The 25886-nt window shown below is 32.9% G+C and overlaps 2 long non-coding RNA genes across 2 annotated transcripts; both read left to right on the plus strand.

The window, feature by feature from the left end:
• The first annotated feature begins 10173 nt into the window (after nt 1-10173).
• LOC119606471 lies at nt 10174-12073 on the plus strand. The gene is made up of 2 exons (XR_005231647.1): nt 10174-11813; nt 11904-12073. It is a non-coding gene; the product is annotated as an uncharacterized LOC119606471 (long non-coding RNA).
• Nucleotides 12074-12384: 311 nt separating this feature from the next.
• LOC119606470 lies at nt 12385-24503 on the plus strand. The gene is made up of 4 exons (XR_005231646.1): nt 12385-13125; nt 13185-13233; nt 24178-24242; nt 24333-24503. It is a non-coding gene; the product is annotated as an uncharacterized LOC119606470 (long non-coding RNA).
• The last annotated feature ends 1383 nt before the right edge of the window (nt 24504-25886 follow it).

Raw genomic sequence — 25886 nt, forward strand, 5'->3', positions numbered from 1 at the left:
CAGTATTTTAGTTTCTTTAAACATTTTCGTGTTCAAGGCAATTATAAATTTGAGTATGATTCACTGAAACATAATTATGTTTACAACAACTGATAACAAAGAAAACATATTATGTTATTAACAACCATTTGTTACGAACCGGTTGTAAGGCGAGGTTTCCGACTAACTGGCATGACTGACCTCAGGAGGTTCCAACCCTTTCTCGCCAAACTCCTTAAAAAGTCGATCTTTGAAGACTTCTTTCGATTTTTTTTCCAATTTAACTTAAACAAAACCTAACTTTTACACGACCTTTTATAAATTTGTCCAACATTCATGACTTTATATGAGTTTTTATGTAAAAATTCGACTTTAAACAACTAAAAATGTTGACTTTTTGACTATTCGAGTTCTTTTTTTCAAAAAAATCGACTTTAAACAACTTTTACCATGCAAAAGTTATATTATTTCGATATAAGTCGAAAAATCTTTAAAAACATAGGACGAACATGAAAATGGACAATATAGGTCCACAATACTTTAAGGGAAAATGTCGACAGTTGATAAAAAAGTGTTAAGTCAAATTTTGCTACTTTTATCCGATTTTGTAAATAATTGTCGGGAGAAGATTATTATAAGATCATCTGAAATGGATAATGGACAATATATCGCCTCATAAATTCACATATCATTTAATAAAGTCGACTTTCTAAATTTGTTTCCTTAAAAAGTCAATCTTTGGAGACTTCTTTCGATCTTTTTTCCAATTTAACTCGAACTTTAACAAACTTTAAAGACCTTTTTAAATTTGTCCAACATACTTGAATTTTTGGGGAAAAAGTCGACTTTAAACGACTAAAAACTTGATTTTAAACAAATTTTTAACACTTTCTTATTTTTTTCATAATTATTGACTAGTTTTACCTAAAAAGATTAATTCAAACGTCATTTCGATTAAATTTAAATATTTTTGGATTCCTTGTTTCTTCAAAAAAAGTCGACTTTAAACAACTTATACCATAGAAATTTCGATATAATCTTTAAAAACATAGGACAAACATGAAAATGGTACATAACCTTAAGTGAAAAATTCTAAAAAGTCGATCTTTGAAGACTCTTCTGAAATTTATATAGCTTTTTTCTGGAAAAAGTCGACTTTAAACAACTAAAAAAGTTGACTTTAAACAAATTTTTAACACTTTCTTATTTTTTCTTATCATTTTTGACTAGTTTCAGTTCATTTAACTAAAATGATGAACTCAAACGTCATTTCGACTAAATTAAATTTTTTTGGATTCCTTGTTTTTTCAAAAAAGTCGAATTTACATAACTTTACGATGCAAATGTTATATTATTTTGATATAGAAATTTCGATATAAGTCGAAAATCTTTAAAAACAAAGCACAAACATGAAAATTGTACATAACACATACGTAATGTTACACATTCTACACTTGATCAAAAAAGTAGACTTTTTGCAATTTTTATCCGATTTTGTAAATAATTGTCGGGACAATATTCTTATAAGAATCTCTGAATTTGAAAATGGACAACATATCGGTCATTCACATTCACATTTCATTTAATAAAGTCGACTTTCTAAATTTGTTATCTTAAAAAGTCGGATTTCTTCCGAGTTTTTTTCCAATTTAACTCGATCTTTAACGACCTTTTTTTAAATTTGTCGAACATTCTTGAATTTATATAGTATTTTTGTGGAAAAAGTCGACTTTAAACGATTAAAAAACTTGACTTTAAAAAATTTTTAACACTTTCTTATTCTTTTTTCATAATTTTTGACTAGTTTGAATTCTTGAAATTAAAAATATGAATTTAAAATCATTTCGACTAAATTCGAATTTTTCTGGCCTCTTTGTTTTTTTCAGAAAAAGTCGACTTTTAGCAACTTTTACCATGCAAAAGTTATATTATTTTGCATTTAAACACTTAAAAAAAGTGTTAAGCCAAATGTCGCAATTAAATTTAATAAGAAGTCGGCTTTGTGCAATTTTTAACTAATTTTGTAAATAATTGTCGGGATACGATTCTTAATGAAATTGAAAATGGAAATATGTTACGCACATAAAGAAAACAACCCGACCAAAAATAAAACAAACCGTAACAGCTGTTTTATCAAAATAAACCTTTTTTTGGTGAGGTGAGTTATTTTTGTTTACAAATATGTGTTTCTGCACGTGGAAAAGACGCAAAAACTCGTTTTCATTATTTACATTTTTAACGTGTTTATGCACGTGGAAATGATTCAAAAAAATTGATTTTCATGATTTACTTTAAAAAAATTATTTTTGTATATGTATATAATTGTGGAAAGGAACAAATCTGATAAAATATAAATATATTTGGGATTATATCGTTACAGAATGTCTTTTAATAAAAAACATTCAAAATATGTTACTATGGTCATATATAGAAAATGATATATAAATGCTATCGGACGATCTTGTGCACGATAAAAACCTATATAGAACTTTAAGTTGGAAGTGTAGAAATCGGATGCCATACATTTTTTCTGGATTTCATCGTTGTAGAGTGTGTACTACAACAACAAACTTTTTTTTTACAAAAAATGTTACTATGGCCGTACATATAAAATGATTTATAACTGCTATCGGACGATCTTGTGCACGATAAAAACCTATATAGAACTTTAAGTTGGAAGTGTAGAAATCGGATGACATACATTTTTTTCCGGATTTCATCGTTCTAAGGTGTGTACTACAACAACAAACTTTCTTTTACAAAAAATGTTACTATGGTCGTATATATAAAATGATATATAACTGCTATCGGACGATCTTGTGCACGATAAAAACCTATATAGAACTTTAAGTTGGAAGTGTAGAAATCGGATGGCATACATTTTTTTCCGTATTTCATCGTTCTAGGGTGTGTACTACAACACCAAACTTGTTTTTACAAAAAATGTTACTATGGCCGTATATAGAAAATTATATATAACTGCTATCGGGCGATCTTGTGCACGATTAAAACCTATATAGAACTTTAAGTGGGAAGTGTATAAATCGGATGGCATACATTTTTTTCAGGATTTCATCGTTCTAGGGGGTGTACTACAACAACAAACTTTTTTTTACAAAAAATGTTACTATGGCCGTATATAGAAAATTTTGGAAGTGTAGAAATCGGATGGCATACATTTTTTTGTAGATTTCATCGTTCTAGGGTGTGTACTACAACAACAAACTTTTTTTTACAAAAAATGTTACTATGGCCGTATGTAGAAAATTATATATAACTGCTATCGGACGATCTTGTGCACGATTAAAACCTATATAGAACTTTAAGTTGGAAGTGTATAAATCGGATGGCATACATTTTTTCAGGATTTCATCGTTCTAGGGGGTGTACTACAACAACAAACTTTTTTCACAAAAAATGTTACTATGGCAGTATATAGAAAATGATATATAACTATTATCCGACGATCTTGTGCACGATAAAAATATATATAGAACTTTAAGTCTGAAGTGTAGAAATCGGATGGCATAATCTGATTGAGACTTTAGGTAGGGTCAACTGTGGACCGACCCTTACAAAATTCAACAGATCAATTTTGTTTCATATAAAAGTTGTTATGTCTACTAGCTATACATTTTTTAAGCCAGTTTCATTGTGTTTATATCTCTGGTAAGATAGTCATGCTGCACTCAAAGCATAAATATGTCATAGCTGTACTCTTGCATAGTCGTAGAATGAAGAAAAGATCTAAGTGTTACTATGAGACCGTTTACAATAAGGCTGTGTTGGGTACCAGGACCCTGCAATATACACAAAAGAGGTATCTGGCGAACTGACACGATGAGGCTCGAATCTTGCCCCATATGAACGGAACAAGAGGTTAAAGCCACCAGTTTTTAATTTTTTTAGGTTGATCTCCGATGGATTCCGTGACTTTATCAACCAGTCATGGAATATAGAATGAATTGCACATTATATATGGCGTTTTTAAAAAGGTTTGATTCTAAAGAAACCGGAATTATTATTGGGATAGATGGTGTACACCAAGAACACTTGCACTGGATATAAAACATTATAAAAATACATAAATTTTTCTTAGCACAAAATAAATATGTCTAGTAATTTGTTTTTGTTTCATTTGTTTACGTTTTTACAGAAACTCACCACACAACAATTAAAAACAGCTGTTAGGGTTTGCTGTTTTATCAAAAGGTTGTTTTATTAACGGGTATAATTTCTACGCCATTTTAAATTTTTCCTACTTTCTTGAGTTTATATGGATTTTATGGTAAAAGTCGACTTTAAACTACTAAAAAGTTGACTTTAAAATTATTTTAAACATTTTTTATTATTTTTTAAACGTCATTTTGACAAAATTGGAATTTTTCTGACTTCATTGTTTCTTGCAAAAAATTATATTTTAAACTAAGCAAAAGTTAAATTATTACGATAAATAGTATATTTATTTTAATCAAATGTACTTTACGAAAAATTTGAGATTAGTATTAAAAAGTATACATTTTTAGTTAAATACTCGAAGTCCATACAATATATGATATAAACTGTACAACTTTTTAGATATAATTTTTCACTTAAGGTGTTGTGGACCTATATCGCCTATTTTCATGTTTGTCCTATGTTTTTAAAGATTTTTCGATTTACATTGACATTTCTATATTACAAAATAGACGATTTATGGAAATAATATAACTTTTGCATCGTAAAAGTTGTTTAAATCAACTTTTTTTAAAAACTAATCAGAAAAATTAGTAAATATATTTTATATTAAAACAACTCGACCTAGTGAAGAATGATGAATAAAGAATAACCCCGTGTCTATATTAGACAAATATTTATTATGCTAAACGTCAAATTGTTATCATGATACAAAATTAGCACGTACAGACAGCATTTATTAGCGTTATAGCATCGTTATGACATGTTGTCTAAACAATTGTTTACACAATGTTGTCTTGATAACAAACATCATTTTATTGTAAAATATGTTTAGAATTTTGATTTTGAGCAATTAAAATTGATTTTTTACATAAGTTTATGTGAAATTAGTGATTATTTACAAAATTTGCATTTCATTTAAATTGTTTTTATAAAATATAGCATTATTTCAATAAAATTATCAGTGAGTTGTCGTGATAAAATTAGCATTTTGTTACCCCTATGTATTAACATAAACAAAAAACTGACAATTTTTCTGCCGACGTTTTGTCAAGTGCCGTGATAAATATTTGTCTAATATAGACATGAGGTAAAACAATTGTTAAAAATTGGTTTAATGTCAAATTTTTTAATCGCATAAAGTCGACTTTTTCCTAAAAAAAAACATATAAAATCAAGATTTTTGGACAAATTTAGAAAGTCGGAAAAATTCGAAAGTTTTTCTAAAAAATCTTAAAAGAACATAAAATTGGCTATCCGAAAAATTTGAAAATTTTACAAAAGAATTTAAAAATGGCGAAAGATACCGACAATAGTCGTTAAAAGTTTACTTTTTCAAATGATATGTGAATTCATATCATTTTTAGCAGTAGTATTTTCATTCAATTATTTTTAATTTTTTACTACAAAAAAAATACACATTCCCATGTCTGCATCAATGAAATACACCCCTACACTTTTACGATATACATTGCGTTGCCAATACTTTTACTACTTTTGACATTTGAGCAACCCTGTTTTCATTAATTCTGACAACAGCTGGGCGGACAAGCACATGGAGAATTTTGGTATTTTTTTATTTTTAATTTGTATTTTTCTTTTGTTTTAGGCATAAAAATGAAAGAAGAACTACTGGAGCAGGTAAGGTAAATTGTATCGTTCCTGATTATTGTGGGTTTTTATTAATACTTTTATCTTTTTCAGCCTATCAATAAACAACATAAATACAACAACAAAATACGAGAACTAAACAAAGATACACCCGAAAATCATAAATTACAACAAAACTAACATACTAACAAAAAAAAAAACAGAAAAACCAAAACAAAACTAACAAAATTAACCAAAATACTAATATGAAAACAAATTAACCACTGGGACTCGGGCAGGAGGTAGTGTCTCCATTGGCCGTAAGCCCCTCCCCACTAAATATTGAATTATACACCGGGACTCGGGCAGGAGGTGGTGTCTCCATTGGCCGTAAGCCCCTCCCCATTGATTTCAAAACAGGGAGTAGAGGCAATTTTGATTTTCTGGCCTCCTCCCGACCGTTTCCCTGAGGTCCCCCCACGCAATTTTTTTTTTGGGTAGCCAGAGGATAAAACCCTCGGTGCGGTGAGGTATACCGCAACAGTAAAGTGATGGACAATTTTTAAAGTTTTATATTTATTGCATAGTCGTACAAAAAAACGAAGTTGCGAATTTTGCCCGTCCCCCTCTAGAATTGTTCTTTGGGTTGTAAAACTATGTCATACAAAAGATTAGGCTAATAGGATAACGTTAACAGGTACCGCAACGGCTCTGAAGTTTTTAAGTGCATTTACAAGGGGAAAATAACGATTTTTTTTCAGTTTTTGCTCAAATTTGGCCATGTAGTAATAAATTTTGAAGTTTTTTGAGGTTTTATTAAAATCGGACATTCCTAACCCATAAACTGTGGAGTTCAAAGGTCAAATTTTGCAATATTTGGGTATTTTTTGTGAACCATATCGAAATAATATTTATTTGTCGGCCGTCTTTACCAAAACTGAATGGAATTTATCGTATATAGTCCGATATTTAAAATACAGTGAAAATAAGGTAGATTAACCCTTTAAGGCACTTGGGAACAATGTAACACCAAAGTTCAAAAATTCGAAAAAACACTCTCTGTTTGAATAATGCTCTATATAATTAGAGGAATAAAAGAAATAAAACAAAAAATTCTATATTAAGTATAAAAACTTATGAATTAACCCTTTTCGACCATATAAAGTTTGTATTTTAAGACATATTAGATTGAAAATCGACCGTAAAAAGGATTACGTAAATTATCTGTTTAAAAAAAATGTTCTTTTAAAAATTTGCACCTCAAGTTTACTCCATAGCCAAAAAGGGTTAAAGTGTAATTTTTTATACTTAATATAGATTTTTTTTGTTTTATTTCTGTTATTCCTCTAATTATATAGTTGCCACCACTATATTAGTTGGCATCACTGAACATGTTCAGATAAAATTATTTTTTGTGATATCAAAGAAATTTAAATAAAAATTAATAAATGTACTTTAAGTCATAAAAACTTTTTAAAGTTGACATTTTAAATGTTTAAAAGTGAAAACATGTGAAGAAATATTAATAAACATATGCATAATTAGTTTATTACCAATATTGCTTTTGATGCTGCTTTTGCTCTTTTTTTACCAATAAGAAACTTATATACATACTTCAATATATGATGGCGCCCACCATAAAGATCTATAAGTGCCCAAAATGTGATAAAAATATCACCAAGCAGAAGGCTAGTGTGGGATGTGGTTATTGCAATGAATATTTCCATTTGGAATGTGGTGGAGTAACCGATGAGGAATATAAATTTCTATTGAAGTATTCTAACTTCAAATTTATATGTACTCAATGTACTAAGACTCCTATATTTAATTTTCAAAATGAATTAAGAAATGGATTTGTGGAGTTGGCAAAATCAATGGAAGCGAAAATTGTGGAATATAAGAAGAGATTAGATGAAGAATTTGAAAATAAAATGTTAAAATTTAAAGAAGATTACAATGAATTTGTTAAAAATATACAAAACAGTCAAACTTCAGAAGTGGAAGTCATAAAGTCCGAGTTGAAAATCATAAAATCAGAGACCAGTAATTGTTACACAATTTTAAAACAAGTCGACCAATGTAGTAACAACAAAATTCGAAACTTGGAAATCAAGAATAGTATACTACAGCGCAGACTTAATCGAGCTGATATAATTATAACCGGATTACCAAAGAACATTCTTCACTTAAGAGACCCTGTTAAGAAGATCTCAGCTTTATGTGGAGTTAAAGTGTTAGATGCGGACATACAACATTGTACTTATTTTGCGAAACGTAATTCTGTGTTAGCAAAATTTAATTCGGTATATACTCGTGATTTAATAATGGGAAACTACATCAAATTAACAAACCCTATCACTGTCAAAAATATAGTTGGATGTAATAATGAGGATAAAATATTTGGGTGACCATCTAACATCTGCTGCCTCTAAATTGCTATTTGTCTGCAGACAACTTCGTCTAAAACAAAAGATTCTTAAATATTCCTTTATAAATACTGACATTCCAGCTGTCATGGTTACGTTTCCAAATAACACTAAAGAAAAACTATATATTCAACAATGTGTGGATTTACTATCAGGCCTTCACAACGAATCAGATTTTAATATGTCGAAACGATACGACAAAAAATGTTGAAAATTACTTATCTCCTGATTAATTATACATTTTTATTATTAGAATTTGTTTTTAATTTATATTTCTCGCAATTTTTTCATATGTTTTCTTAAATTGATTTTTGTCAAGTTTTTATACAAATTTTAATTTATATATAAATTTTTGAGTGGTGTTAAATATTTAAGACTGTTTTTGGGAAGTGCTGAAGAATTTTTTTTATTCATGTAGGTATTTAAATGATAAATTGTTGTTCATTTGAAAGCACGGGTGAGATTTGTTTGTTTTGTGCTTTTCAAAAACAGATGCTTTTTATATACTACATTTGGCTGGCTTGTGAAATGAGATATCTTTCGTAATATTTAGGACAAATTATTGTCTTTTGCGGTAATTGATTTGCTTACCTTACCGCTTGTTATGGTGTCTTAATAGACGTTAAGTGTTGTAATTTTGTTTTGTATTGCGGTTGATGACTCCTTTCACAGTTTAGCTCAATTAGCGTATACTCAAGTATTTATCTATGTATGTACTTATATTAATATTTTTGTTTGAATTTTTTGATATATCCCTATTTCTGTTTTGAATATGAATATTAATATTAATTTAGGTAATGTATCTTCTGAAAATTCGTTTTTGCATTCCCAATTTAAACATACCATTAATATGAAACATAATCTTAGTTTCGCCCATCTTAATTGTGGGAGTTTTAATTTGAATCCAAATTCCACAAAATTTGATGAGATAAGAAATATTTTTGAGGACTCTTGTTTAGATATAATTGGCTTAAGTGAGACTTGGTTGCAACCGGATGTTTTAACTAATGTAGTAAAAACAAGTAAGAGTGCTATATTCGGCTGTGCCGAATCTTATATACCCTTCACCATAGTGTATTTAAAAAATATAAATTTTATAAAATTTAAATTTATGTACCTATGTACATATTTAATTTTCCCGATTATATCATTATTATAGCAATAGCAAAACAAAATGAGCAACAACAACGCTAAACGAAATAAACACTCAAAAAACAAAATACACAAGGCAGTAAAACCAACAGACATCCAAACATACGAAACGAAATACACAAAAAAACAAAATACACAACGCAATGAAACCAACAGACATCAAACATACGAAACTGTACACCAACAAACAAAAACAATATACACAAGGCAATGAAACATACAGCCATCCAAACATACAAAACTGAATACACCAAGAAACAAAAACAATATACACAAGGCAATGAAACACACAGCCATCCAAACATACAAAACTGAATACACCAAGAAACAAAAACAATATACACAAGGCAATGAAACACACAGCCATCCAAACATACGAAACGAAATACTCGAAAAAAAAAAACAAAAACAAAATACACAACGCAATCAAACCAACAGACATCCAAACATACGAAACTGAATACACCAAGAAACAAAAACAATATACACATGCCAATGAAACACACAGCCATCCAAACATGTGAAACGAAATACTCAATGAATAAGCAGTGTTGTTGTTGTTGCTTATTAATCAAAACATGAAAAAAATTTTATATTTTTATGAAATTTTCAGAGGTTGTCTCGGATTTTTGCTTATATCTCCGTCATTTATGGACCGATTTTGCTGATTTTAAATAGCGATCTTCTCGAAAGCATGTCTAACAGAATTATTGAAGATTCGGATCTCGCCGATATCTGGGGTCCTCTAAAAACTTATTTCAACAGACCGACAGACGGACAGACGGACATGGCTTAATCGACTCCGCTTTCTATAAGGATCCAGAATATATATACTTTATAGGGTCGGAAAATTATATTATAGAAATTACAAACGGAATGACAAACTTATATATACCCTTCTCACGAAGGTGAAGGGTATAATTAATGGTTACAATTGTTGTCGGAGTGATCGTCCTCTGAGAATGAGAGGAGTTGCTCTTTTTATTTCTAAAAAGTGTAATTTTAAGGTTGTGTATAAGAGTGAATTGTATAACATTGCAGAGTCTTTGTTTGTGGAATTAAATTGTGGTGGTAAACCAGTCTTAGTGGGTGTGATATATCTGCCTCGTAGGACTAAAGAGCATATGTTAACGTTTGAGAGGTCAATTAGTGATTTATTACTAAGATACCAGAATATTTGCTTTCATAATTCTCTTCCAACCCATTTTGATTTAAAAACTCGCACAACTTCATTAATAGATTATTTTTTTGTATCCCACTTAGATAGGATTGATAAATATGGGCAATTACAATGTCCTGGAGTGTCTCACCATTCGCTCATATATTGTTACGTGTCCTGATACTGTCTGTTGTCGTGAAGCCAGCTAGCACGAGCGCACCATCAGGGCAGGTTCCAACCCACGACCACAGGCCAGAGACATGAACAATTAAAAAAAAAAAAAAAAAAAAAAAAGAAATGTTCTCCAAAACAATTATATAAACTAAACACTACACTGAAACATTCAAGATGGAGAATAGCTGGCGAAGTTCTCCTAATAAGCCCTCCCAACCTTGGACACAAATATTCCAATGTCACATTCTGCTGTGTCCCCGAATTCCACACACACTTACACCAACATACCTACCTCACATCAGACCTCACCCTTAAAACAAAAGACTTAGCACACAAACATCTCTCTGATCGCTTACAAAATAACAAGCTACATATTTTTATTAATTCAAACTTAAAACTAAACAACTATATTTATATGTGTATTGTCCTTGATAAAAAAAAACTATATAAATTAATAGCATAAAACGAACGGTTATGAAACCAGTCTTATCTTTAATGACAAAAATAAATCAAACGTATCTCTTGGTTCTCAGTTATTTGACTATCTTTCTTAATCCTATACTAAACTAATATTATTTTGGACTTTTAAACTTATCCTAACAAAATACAATAATTTACGGGTGCCTTAATGAAAAGAATACAAATTGAACACAAAAATTAGGTATAACAAAAAAAAAAAAAAAAACACACAGATATATAAGTATCTATTCCCTTCCTATAGAGTAAAAAAAATCTTCAACTTCTATTGAACAAATCTGACAAACTAACCTTAAAAACAGTTTATCACCTTACCTAAAGGAGCTCGCTTAGGGGGTCTTTCACAGGTTAAACAAAAATGAATCATTCGTTGAAAACTTTTTCTTTTCTAGGAAAACAAATAGACTATCATATACCTATTTACATAAAACTCAATAAGTTACAGGAACAATCTTGACATTTAGGCACTAACAAACACATACGATTATGCTTATACACTATATTCCTAACTAACTATTTTTACTTAAAAATATATCTGAATAAAAAAAAACTTAAGTTAAAAAAATATGTTATATAAAAAAAAAAACTGCTAATTGATTATTCTTTCTGTCTTTAGTGGTGTGACTTTTACAGATGAAATACTGGGCAGTTAATGGCATGAATTATGATTGAAGTTGTTGGTGAGTATTGGACGTATAATCTCAATGACCTTTTCCTTGACTCTAACTCAACTATAATGTTCATGTTACCTGGTATTCTTTCCTTTTTAGTCTTAAAAATTCGGACCCCAGAGGTAGTTCCTACAACCGGGAAATATTTCAAGAGTGAAAGTAGGCAGGGTTCCTTTACCAGTGTTTCCTGTTGAATTCAATGTAATTACTTTTCTGTACACTGTTTATTATAACACAAGACATTAATAAAGAACTCACTTGTAAATATTCACTGGATTTATTTTTATTATTTTATTTTATAATGAATTTATACTATATTTTCGTATTGAATGAGGCTCAATTTTGTAAAATTTGTGTAATTTAATTACTGTTGGAGAATACCAAGATTTTTTTGATTTTTCATATCGTTCTTTGCACAACCACTTGTATCTTTGACTCAATTATTAATGATTGTTTTCTAAGCCTTGCTTTGTACTGAGCTTAACCTCGACACCAAAAGATACAACAAAAATCTCCTCCATCTTTTTTTTTTCTTCCAATAAATATAAATTAAACCCGGGCTATTCCATTTGTCATTAAATTCAGCATACTTCCCTGACTGACGTTTACTGGTGCTATATTTCTGCTCATTTTATGAATGAATTCCATGCAGAAATACAACACTGTATTCATTCATAATTATACCAAGTTGGCAACGCCACTATTTTACTATCGTTTTTACACAACACATTCGCACAGATGCATGCACACACCAGCTGCAAATTTTTTATATATGGAGTTAATTTTTTGACGTCCATAACCATACTGTCAAACTCCATGTAAAAAAAAATTGACAGTGTGTAGATGCACACGCCTGTACAAATTTGGCATGCATTTTTACAAATCCTATAAACATCACACAAAGCACATGCACAAGGACTGAAGACAACATCAAATTAATAACATTAATAATAAGTACAAAACCTACACTAAATAAGAAAAATTACAGTAAAAAAAAACAATTTCAAACAAAATTCTACACACAAACACAACAATTGAGACTAAATTACAAAACAAGCCCAAGAAAAGCTAAATCGCCAACAATAAGCAGAAGTGGCACAGGCCGGGTGTTGGAACTCATTTTAACCCGCAACAAAACTCCGGGATTACAAAGTGTACGAATGGAGTGCCGGTGTGCGGGGTAGCCTCCTTTCCGCTAATGATCCGCATACGCGCAGATTCTAGATCTGATAAATTAATAAATCTCGTATGTTATATTGTAACGCCAAATGCAAACGTGGGGAACTCCCACACCCTGATGAGTCTCCAGCCGGGCAATATGGTATGTATATTTGAGTTGCTCGTTCCATTGATAATGATTAATGGTTATACATACTTTAGGAATACTGTTTCTGATTGCTCTGTTTCCGGATTACTTGACTCCGTATACGTAAGTTTGTTTTTTAGGTTTTAATCGCTCGATATGCAGGAGTGTACTGGTATAGCCAGGGCATTTTGTTTATAGTTTGTTTTGTTTATAGTTATATATATATTTCTCGAACCGAAGATCAGAATATACAGAGATAAAGCAAAACATACAGGACATTAAAGATCATAATACATACATACACACATAAATACAGACAGCGCAGACAGACAGACGACAGACAGAACATACATACAGGACATACATACATACAGACAGAATACATCATAATACAGACAGACAGACTACATGACATACAGACATACATAACCACAGACAGACAACATCATGACAGAAATACATACATACATACATACATACTACATACATACATACATACATACATACATACATACTACATACATACATACATACATACATACATACATACATACATACACCTACATACATACATACCTACATACATACTATACATACATACATACATACATACATACATACATACATACATACTACAGACATACATACATACATACATACATACATACCATACATACATCATACAACATACATACATACATACATACATACTACATACATACATACATACATACATACATACATACATACTACATACATACATACATACATACATACCTACATACATACATACATCATACATACACATACATACATACATACATACATACATACATACATACATACATACATACATACATACATACATCCATACATACATACATACATACATACATACATACATACATACATACATACATACATACATACATACATACATACATCATACATACATACATACATACATACATACATACATACATACATACATACCTACATCATACATCCATACATACATACATACATACATACATACATACATACTACATACATACATACATACATCATACATACATACATACATACATACATACATACATACATACATACATACTACATATACATACATACTACATACATACTACATACATACATACATACATACATACATACATACTCATACATACATACATACATACATACATACATACATACATACATCATACATACCCTATATATTGCACGTTTAATCCCATATTGCATTACCCCAAGTATCACAGACCAATATATTGAATTTCTTAATTTTTTAAATCTTTTGCGTGAAAAATGCCAAGTGATTTACCCTGGAGTGTTTCCAGTTCAAACATATTTCCGCCGATTGGTTTCACTATTCGACATTTTAGATATTTTCGGCAAAATTTAGCGTTTACATTATTTTTAAAATCCGATAGGACAAAATTTTTTCTGTAGACTTCTTGACCTGGCCGAAAATTGACTGCGCGAGCTCTTTCATTATACCTCCGGGCACTGTTTTGGTACGCTGTCGTAAGATTATTTTTTATTTTCTCTCTAATCAACTCTAATCTATCGCTCTTTTCCAATTTCACTATCTCATGGTCAGACAAAGACTGTAGTTTTCTGGCCAATTTGTAGTCAGATCCATTTAAATATATGTGGTGACCAAAAAGAGCGAACATCCTGTGGCTGCGTGGACTGAATTTCTTAGGGAATGCTCTATTTCCGGGAGATACAAATCCCAATCTCTCTGGTCTTTTTCAAGGTATGCCCTAATGGCTGCTAATACCGACTGGTTAACACGTTCTGCTGCATTCGACTGTGGGGAGTAAAATGCAGTTTTCATGTGGGTTATACCGTATGTTTTCACCATATCATTAAATAACGTTGACGTAAACTGTTGACCATTGTCGCTATGCAACACTTCCGGTACACCAAACTTCTGAAAAACTTCCTGGACAAGGAATTGCACTACGTTTTTCGCTGTAGCCTCTTTCATGGCTTTAAGGAAGACAAATTTCGTGAAATGATCCACCACAATAAAAATATAGGCGTTTCCATTTTTCGATCTAGGGTATTTACCTAAGAAATCCACTTATATTTTCTGGAAAGGCCTTTCCGTTCGGACTTCATTTCCTATTGGAGGCATTGTATGTTGATTATTTGATTTTGTTTCTTTACAAACTTGGCATTTTCGAACGTATTGCTGCACTTGAAGTGCCATTTTTGGCCAATAATAAAGTCGTCTAAGTTTGTCGAGAGTCTTTCTCATTCCACCATGTGCAGATGTAACTTCATTATGGGCCTTTTCTATCAAGATGTGGGTAATCTCCTGAGGAATCCACAATTTCCAGACCGATTCTTCTACATTATCGAAATTTTCGTATTTAACCTTTTTGTATATCCTGCCATGTTCTATTCGTAAGTCCGGTAATCTTTCTTGGTTCTCCAGAATATTCCTAGCCAATTGCACATACTCTTCCGATTCGTAGGCCGTAGTTTCAAAGTCAAAGAAATTTTCGTTATATATCTCCGCTAGTTCGATCGGCATTCGGGAAAGCATGTCTGCGACCACGTTTTCTGATCCTTTCCGATGTTCAATTCTAAAATTATATGCTGCAACTGAAGTGACCACCTGGCTAAACGTCCGCTGAGGTCTTTTAAGGACATCAACCACTTCAGGCTGGCGTGGTCAGTGATGACTGTGAACTCCATCATTTCTACGTATGGTCTAAAACGTTTTACAGCCAATACAGCTGCCAAACACTCCTTTTCGGTTACCGAATAGTTCCTTTGACACGGTGTAAGTTTTTGAGAATAGAAGGCGATCGGATTCTCTTCTCCTTTATTATTAATCTGAAATAATACCGCCCCTATTCCAAAATTCGATGCGTCGCACGGAATATAAAAAGGCTTGGAAAAGTCCGGATGTCGTAGAACTGGCGCTGTACTAAGGGAACTTTTCAGGTTTTCGAATGATTCGATAGCCTCAGGGGTCATAGTAAATTTCTTTCCTTTCTTCAGTGTGTCTGTAAGGGCTGCTGAGATGGTAGCAAAATCCTTTATGAATCTTCTATACCAGCAGCCCCTAGAAAGCTTCTTACGTCTCTTGGTGTCTTCGGTAACGGAATCTTTTGAATCGCCGCTACCTTTTCAGTGTCTGTTTTTAACATCCCATTTACGATTATAAACCCTAGATACCTTAGTTCTCTAAAACAAAACATCGACTTTTTAAGACCTACTGTTAAGTTGGCTTTTGCCAAGCATTCCGCAACTTGTTCTAAAAGTTTTAGGTGTGCGGAAAATGTATCTGAGATGATGAGCAGATCATCCAAATAAATAAAAACATTGGTCTTTAGCTTAGCCGGTATCACCTTGTCCATCAAGCGGCATAATCGTTGAGCCGCATTGCATAGACCAAACGGCATCACGCGGAATTGATACAGGGGTCGACCTGGTACCGTAAACGCTGTATAAGGCTTGGCAGACTCATCTAATTCAATTTGCCAGAAGGCGTATTTCAGATCGACGCTACTGATATAATGCGTTTGATCTATGCGACTCAAGATGCCATCAATGTTTTGTAAGGGATATGCATCTTTAATCGTCACATACATACATACATACATACATACATACATACATACATACATACATAAATACATACATACATACATACATACATACATACATACATACATACATAAATACATACATACATACATACATACATACATACATACATACATACATACATACATACATACATACATACATACATACATACATACATACATACATACATACATACATACATACATACATACATACATACATACATACATACATACATACATACATACATACATACATACATACATACATACATACATACATACATACATACATACATACATACATACATACATACATACATACATACATACATACATACATACATACATACATACATACATACATACATACATACCCTATATATTGCACGTTTAATCCCATATTGCATTACCCCAAGTATCACAGACCAATATATTGAATTTCTTAATTTTTTAAATCTTTTGCGTGAAAAATGCCAAGTGATTTACCCTGGAGTGTTTCCAGTTCAAACATATTTCCGCCGATTGGTTTCACTATTCGACATTTTAGATATTTTCGGCAAAATTTAGCGTTTACATTATTTTTAAAATCCGATAGGACAAAATTTTTTCTGTAGACTTCTTGACCTGGCCGAAAATTGACTGCGCGAGCTCTTTCATTATACCTCCGGGCACTGTTTTGGTACGCTGTCGTAAGATTATTTTTTATTTTCTCTCTAATCAACTCTAATCTATCGCTCTTTTCCAATTTCACTATCTCATGGTCAGACAAAGACTGTAGTTTTCTGGCCAATTTGTAGTCAGATCCATTTAAATATATGTGGTGACCAAAAAGAGCGAACATCCTGTGGCTGCGTGGACTGAATTTCTTAGGGAATGCTCTATTTCCGGGAGATACAAATCCCAATCTCTCTGGTCTTTTTCAAGGTATGCCCTAATGGCTGCTAATACCGACTGGTTAACACGTTCTGCTGCATTCGACTGTGGGGAGTAAAATGCAGTTTTCATGTGGGTTATACCGTATGTTTTCACCATATCATTAAATAACGTTGACGTAAACTGTTGACCATTGTCGCTATGCAACACTTCCGGTACACCAAACTTCTGAAAAACTTCCTGGACAAGGAATTGCACTACGTTTTTCGCTGTAGCCTCTTTCATGGCTTTAAGGAAGACAAATTTCGTGAAATGATCCACCACAATAAAAATATAGGCGTTTCCATTTTTCGATCTAGGGTATTTACCTAAGAAATCCACTTATATTTTCTGGAAAGGCCTTTCCGTTCGGACTTCATTTCCTATTGGAGGCATTGTATGTTGATTATTTGATTTTGTTTCTTTACAAACTTGGCATTTTCGAACGTATTGCTGCACTTGAAGTGCCATTTTTGGCCAATAATAAAGTCGTCTAAGTTTGTCGAGAGTCTTTCTCATTCCACCATGTGCAGATGTAACTTCATTATGGGCCTTTTCTATCAAGATGTGGGTAATCTCCTGAGGAATCCACAATTTCCAGACCGATTCTTCTACATTATCGAAATTTTCGTATTTAACCTTTTTGTATATCCTGCCATGTTCTATTCGTAAGTCCGGTAATCTTTCTTGGTTCTCCAGAATATTCCTAGCCAATTGCACATACTCTTCCGATTCGTAGGCCGTAGTTTCAAAGTCAAAGAAATTTTCGTTATATATCTCCGCTAGTTCGATCGGCATTCGGGAAAGCATGTCTGCGACCACGTTTTCTGATCCTTTCCGATGTTCAATTCTAAAATTATATGCTGCAACTGAAGTGACCACCTGGCTAAACGTCCGCTGAGGTCTTTTAAGGACATCAACCACTTCAGGCTGGCGTGGTCAGTGATGACTGTGAACTCCATCATTTCTACGTATGGTCTAAAACGTTTTACAGCCAATACAGCTGCCAAACACTCCTTTTCGGTTACCGAATAGTTCCTTTGACACGGTGTAAGTTTTTGAGAATAGAAGGCGATCGGATTCTCTTCTCCTTTATTATTAATCTGAAATAATACCGCCCCTATTCCAAAATTCGATGCGTCGCACGGAATATAAAAAGGCTTGGAAAAGTCCGGATGTCGTAGAACTGGCGCTGTACTAAGGGAACTTTTCAGGTTTTCGAATGATTCGATAGCCTCAGGGGTCATAGTAAATTTCTTTCCTTTCTTCAGTGTGTCTGTAAGGGCTGCTGAGATGGTAGCAAAATCCTTTATGAATCTTCTATACCAGCAGCCCCTAGAAAGCTTCTTACGTCTCTTGGTGTCTTCGGTAACGGAATCTTTTGAATCGCCGCTACCTTTTCAGTGTCTGTTTTTAACATCCCATTTACGATTATAAACCCTAGATACCTTAGTTCTCTAAAACAAAACATCGACTTTTTAAGACCTACTGTTAAGTTGGCTTTTGCCAAGCATTCCGCAACTTGTTCTAAAAGTTTTAGGTGTGCGGAAAATGTATCTGAGATGATGAGCAGATCATCCAAATAAATAAAAACATTGGTCTTTAGCTTAGCCGGTATCACCTTGTCCATCAAGCGGCATAATCGTTGAGCCGCATTGCATAGACCAAACGGCATCACGCGGAATTGATACAGGGGTCGACCTGGTACCGTAAACGCTGTATAAGGCTTGGCAGACTCATCTAATTCAATTTGCCAGAAGGCGTATTTCAGATCGACGCTACTGATATAATGCGTTTGATCTATGCGACTCAAGATGCCATCAATGTTTTGTAAGGGATATGCATCTTTAATCGTCACGGCGTTTAACGTCCGGGCGTCTAGACAAAACCTATTTTTCCCCGGTTTTCGGACTAATGTGGTTCTATTTGACCAAGGACTTTCACTTTCCTCTATCACATTCAGTTTTAGCATATTGTCCAACTCAGCGTACACGATTTCTTGGACCGCGGGGGATATTGGATAGTGTCTCTCTTTAATAGGGTTAGTGCCCTCGATTAACTTTATCTCGTGCTTTTCCAGCTTGGTGCAACCAAGACCGTTTTCTTCAAATGACCGAAATTTGCCAATTACTTCGTTTAGTTGTTCCTGTTGTTCGAGGTTTAAGTCGTGCATTTTAAGTTTATGAGCGTCATGCTCCTTATGAATTTTGCAGATTATCTCCGCGTTTATTTCCGCGGATGTCAGAATCTCTGGTGCTATGTTAAAGGCTCGCCAAAAGTCTATCCCTAGGTAAATTTGTTGATCTAGTTCAGGGCATAAGTAAAAAGTAATTTTCTGTACGTGTCCCTTATATTCAACTGGCAATTCGATCTTACCTAACACCCTATGTTGTTGGCCCGTGGCTGTGGTAACATTAGTAAAAATTCCTATTATATTCACACCTAAATCTTCTGCTATTTCACGACAATTTCTCCCTAAAAGACTCACCGAGGCTCCTGAATCTAGAAGTCCAATAAAAGTTTTACCCTCAATTTTAACTTCAGCACATGGTCGGGGGTCAATTTTGCATCCAGAACGATCTATGGCTTCAGTTATCAGTTTGCGTTTCCTGTTTATAAAATCGTTCCTGATTTTCACTATAAATGCACGTTTACGTGATCCGAGAGGCAGTTCTCCAGATATGGATTGACTACAATTCTTATTATTATTTGTTCTAATACTGTCATTCATTTCATTTGCTTCACGCATTACGGTCTGCATTTCTCTATGTGCCTCCTTCGGTTCTCTACGCGGTTCACTTTTGTCTCCAAAAATTTGTTCCCTAACCTCTTTATAATTTTGTTTACGCACGGCAATTGGTAAATAGTGTCTAAATCCTGAGAATTTAGATTGTTTACGCGGACTGGTTAAATTGGCTTCGGGGCAGTCTCTGTGGAACGTGATTCCCCCATCGCGATCACGTTCCTCTTCAAGTTTTCCCGACTTTGTATACACTTGGGACAGTTTGGAGTAATCGTATTGGGCCTCCCACATTTGTAGCAAAAAAGGGATCTTTGCTGGGACAAACAATCTTTAAATAGGTGTCCTTTTTGTTGACAATTCCAGCATATGAGTGCTTCACCGATAGCCTGGGCATGGAATCCGTTTTCTTCGTCTTCTGCATTTAGCACAACTTCACTAACATATCTTTGAGATCTGGTTGGTTGACCAGACATGTTCCGGGTGTCCCTTCGTGGAAATGTTCTTTCCGCATCTAGACATTCCATCCGTAAATGCTCTATGGAATTCACAGCCATAGGATAGACAATTCTGGCTAAGCTTTCCTTTAGATTTCTTTTTGCGATCCTAATCATTTCTCCCTCGGATATTGGCATCTCTAATTTCGCTCGCAGTAGATTTAGACTGTGGAAATAATCATCCGTAGATTCTCCAGGCATTTGTTTTCTCTCTACTAACTCTTGCATCAACTCCCAATTTGATCTTACAGTTTTATAACGATTGATTAATGCTAGACGCAGAGTGCCCCAGTCGGATATTACTGTCGTTTGAAGTAGTGCCCAGTACCATTGCCTGACCGTGCCTTTTACTAGTACATGAAAGTCTCGCAGTATTTCATTCCAGGGTATCTGATATTGCCGTTGCATATGTTCCAACCTAAAAACGAATTCTTCTACTGACAATTGATCTCGTCCACCTTGGTTACCACTAAACTCTAGTCCAAATTTGTCTATTCTGATTTTAAATCCATCATTACTTGGTGGCTCTGTACGTTGCATGTTCGGGTTAACAAACGGTGGTGGAAAATCAAACCTATTAGGAGGCCGATGCTGGCTCTGGCTAGGCCTTGGTTCATCCCTTAGAGATAACTGCATGACAGCGTCTGCTAATTTTCCTATGCTGTCATGTACTTTCTTAAGTTCTCTATTCATTTTCTCATTAATTAGATTTTCCATCGACCGATCCAGACTGAGCTTCATATTCTCGACGCTTTCCGTGACCATAGACCTCATATCTGGGGTTATTTCTTCTTGATTGGGATTAATAGTTCGTTGGTTACAATTTCTAGTTCCCCTGCCTTCTTTAGGAATAGCCACCTGATTTCCCGTATTAATGGTGCCGGATCTGTCTTCTATTTGTGGGGGTCTAGTGGCCATTCTGTTCTCTCTATTGACTTTGCGGTATTTTTCCTTACTTGTGGAGACGAACGATTTAGGTCAAATGACAAATTTCTTTCCCTATGCCTTTTTAACCTATCCGATTTTCTCAACGATTCCCTTTCCGGAATATCTTGTGAACTTGCCATAAAACTCCGATTTTTTTAATTTTCAAACTATGCAAATAAATGCCCTGGACTTGGTTAACTTCCGCCGGAAATAGTTTATAAAAGTTTTATTTTTTTTATTTATTAATATTTATACTAATGACAAATTATAGATTAAAAAATATACGCAAAATAAACATAACACAAATGGAACATAAACATTATATTTTCTACAAACGTATTATCAATAAAAAAATACGATCACTAAATCTAGGAACATTAAACAAATATTAAACACGGATTAAACAAGCCTTAAACATAGATAATACACAAAAACATAAACAATTTTTATTAGACGATTTTATGTGACACTATTATAACACTAAACAAAAAATATTAATACTTAAAAATTCTTAATTTTTTTTTTTTTAAGGGTTTGGTCATTTTCATGTGAGAATTGTAGTGGTGTGTGCGGATTACTTTTATTCTGAATGTCCCTTAATAATGCTTATCAATCATATTTATGAAAAAATGCAATGGACAATACCAACACAACGTGAATTGTTTCACAGCATATACTGACTCTATTTTCCCATCCAGAGCGGATACTGCACAAGCTATTCACGATATCGTTGATATTTTCCTATAATCCCAACTATCCACAATACAACGGACCTCTATATTTTCATTAGAGCGGATATTGCTATGTTAGTATGAGATATTTTGTTCTCGTTGTGTGGGATTATGTTCTCAAGATACATCAGACCTCTGAATAATTGTTCAGAGCGGCTATCAAAATCTCATTACCCACACAATCGTCGTTATTCTGACTCTAATATTATCTAAAAAAAACAAAAACCGGATGTTCATAACGAAACTATGGAGTATTTGCAAATCTCTCCACGCTAATCGTAGAATCTATCCATGGTAAATTCAAGAGGAATATCAAGCGCTATTCATGAGAAATTCTAAAACCTGCACTTCAATTTCTATTTCACATACTAGAAACTGCGGCCCTTAGGTTAACAATCTCAAAACTTCATCATTTTTAGAACTATATACTCCTCTTTCGGGCTATTGAACAAAACTAGTCTTCTATGAGTGAGTATATGTAGGTGACATATATACCAATTAACACATAAAGTTTCTTTCGCTTGGGCGCCATATTGTTACGTGTCCTGATACTGTCTGTTGTCGTGAAGCCAGCTAGCACGAGCGCACCATCAGGGCAGGTTCCAACCCACGACCACAGGCCAGAGACATGAACAATTAAAAAAAAAAAAAAAAAAAAAAGAAATGTTCTCCAAAACAATTATATAAACTAAACACTACACTGAAACATTCAAGATGGAGAATAGCTGGCGAAGTTCTCCTAATAAGCCCTCCCAACCTTGGACACAAATATTCCAATGTCACATTCTGCTGTGTCCCCGAATTCCACACACACTTACACCAACATACCTACCTCACATCAGACCTCACCCTTAAAACAAAAGACTTAGCACACAAACATCTCTCTGATCGCTTACAAAATAACAAGCTACATATTTTTATTAATTCAAACTTAAAACTAAACAACTATATTTATATGTGTATTGTCCTTGATAAAAAAAACTATATAAATTAATAGCATAAAACGAACGGTTATGAAACCAGTCTTATCTTTAATGACAAAAATAATCAACGTATCTCTTGGTTCTCAGTTATTTGACTATCTTTCTTAATCCTATACTAAACTAATATTATTTTGGACTTTTAAACTTATCCTAACAAAATACAATAATTTACGGGTGCCTTAATGAAAAGAATACAAATTGAACACAAAAATTAGGTATAACAAAAAAAAAAAAAAAAACACACACAGATATATAAGTATCTATTCCCTTCCTATAGAGTAAAAAAAAAATCTTCAACTTCTATTGAACAAATCTGACAAACTAACCTTAAAAACAGTTTATCACCTTACCTAAAGGAGCTCGCTTAGGGGGTCTTTCACAGGTTAAACAAAAATGAATCATTCGTTGAAAACTTTTTCTTTTCTAGGAAAACAAATAGACTATCATATACCTATTTACATAAAACTCAATAAGTTACAGGAACAATCTTGACATTTAGGCACTAACAAACACATACGATTATGGTTATACACTATATTCCTAACTAACTATTTTTACTTAAAAATATATCTGAATAAAAAAAACTTAAGTTAAAAAATAGGTTATATAAAAAAACTGCTAATTGATTATTCTTTCTGTCTTTAGTGGTGTGACTTTTACAGATGAAATACTGGGGCAGTTAATGGCATGAATTATGATTGAAGTTGTTGGTGAGTATTGGACGTATAATCTCAATGACCTTTTCCTTGACTCTAACTCAACTATAATGTTCATGTTACCTGGTATTCTTTCCTTTTTAGTCTTAAAAAATTCGGACCCCAGAGGTAGTTCCTACAACCGGGAAATATTTCAAGAGTGAAAGTAGGCAGGGTTCCTTTACCAGTGTTTCCTGTTGAATTCAATGTAATTACTTTTCTGTACACTGTTTATTATAACACAAGACATTAATAAAGAACTCACTTGTAAATATTCACTGGATTTATTTTTATTATTTTATTTTATAATGAATTTATACTATATTTTCGTATTGAATGAGGCTCAATTTTGTAAAATTTGTGTAATTTAATTATTGTTGGAGAATACCAAGATTTTTTGATTTTTCATATCGTTCTTTGCACAACCACTTGTATCTTTGACTCAATTATTAATGATCGTTTTCTAAGCCTTGCTTTGTACTGAGCTTAACCTCGACACCAAAAGATACAACAAAAATCTCCTCCATCTTTTTTTTTTTCTTCCAATAAATATAAATTAAAACCCGGGCTATTCCATTTGTCATTAAATTCAGCATACTTCCCTGACTGACGTTTACTGGTGCTATATTTCTGCTCATTTTATGAATGAATTCCATGCAGAAATACAACACTGTATTCATTCATAATTATACCAAGTTGGCAACGCCACTATTTTACTATCGTTTTTACACAACACTTCGCACAGATGCATGCACACACCAGCTGCCAATTTTTTATATATGGAGTTAATTTTTTGACGTCCATAACCATACTGTCAAACTCCATGTAAAAAAAAATTGACAGTGTGTAGATGCACACGCCTGTACAAATTTGGCATGCATTTTTACAAATCCTATAAACATCACACAAAGCACATGCACAAGGACTGAAGACAACATCAAATTAATAACATTAATAATAAGTACAAAACCTACACTAATAAGAAAAATTACAGTAAAAAAAAAAAACAATTTCAAACAAAATTCTACACACAAACACAACAATTGAGACTAAATTACAAAACAAGCCCAAGAAAGCTAAATCGCCAACAACAAGCAGAAGTGGCACAGGCCGGGTGTTGGAACTCATTTTAACCCGCAACAATATCTGTCTTTAAATTTCCCTATTGAAGAAAAGGAGGAAATTATTCGATACTATGATTACAAGGCTGTTAATTTTTCATTATTAGAATCAGTTGCTTTATCTTCCGATTTTTCTAGAATGTATGCAACTTCGGATGTAATCACCAAATCCTCATTTTAAATAGAAATTTTGGATAATGCGCATTCTGTTGTACCTTTTGTGACTCGTAGAGTGAGGAATGTTGATGATTCATGGATCCGTTGAAATGAAATAAGTTAGCAAATTCTAAAACGAAACGGCCGTATAGTCTTTTCGAAATAATAGAACAGATGAGAACTGGATTTTTTATAGTAAAATACGTAATAGAACCAAATCTCTAATTAGAAAAAAGAAACGTTTAGCTCACTCTAAGATATTTCAAGGATTGAATAGCAAACAGTTATGGGATGTATTGCGTGATGGTGGTGTGGCTAAGGAAAACTCGTACTCAGAGGATGTTAATGTTGACAAAATGAATCACAATTTTGCAGCTAATCA

This window comes from Lucilia sericata, unplaced genomic scaffold (assembly GCF_015586225.1).
Source record: "Lucilia sericata isolate MDLA Ls3-8-SP2 unplaced genomic scaffold, ASM1558622v1 Contig000588F_arrow, whole genome shotgun sequence".
Taxonomy (NCBI): Eukaryota; Metazoa; Arthropoda; class Insecta; order Diptera; family Calliphoridae; genus Lucilia; species Lucilia sericata.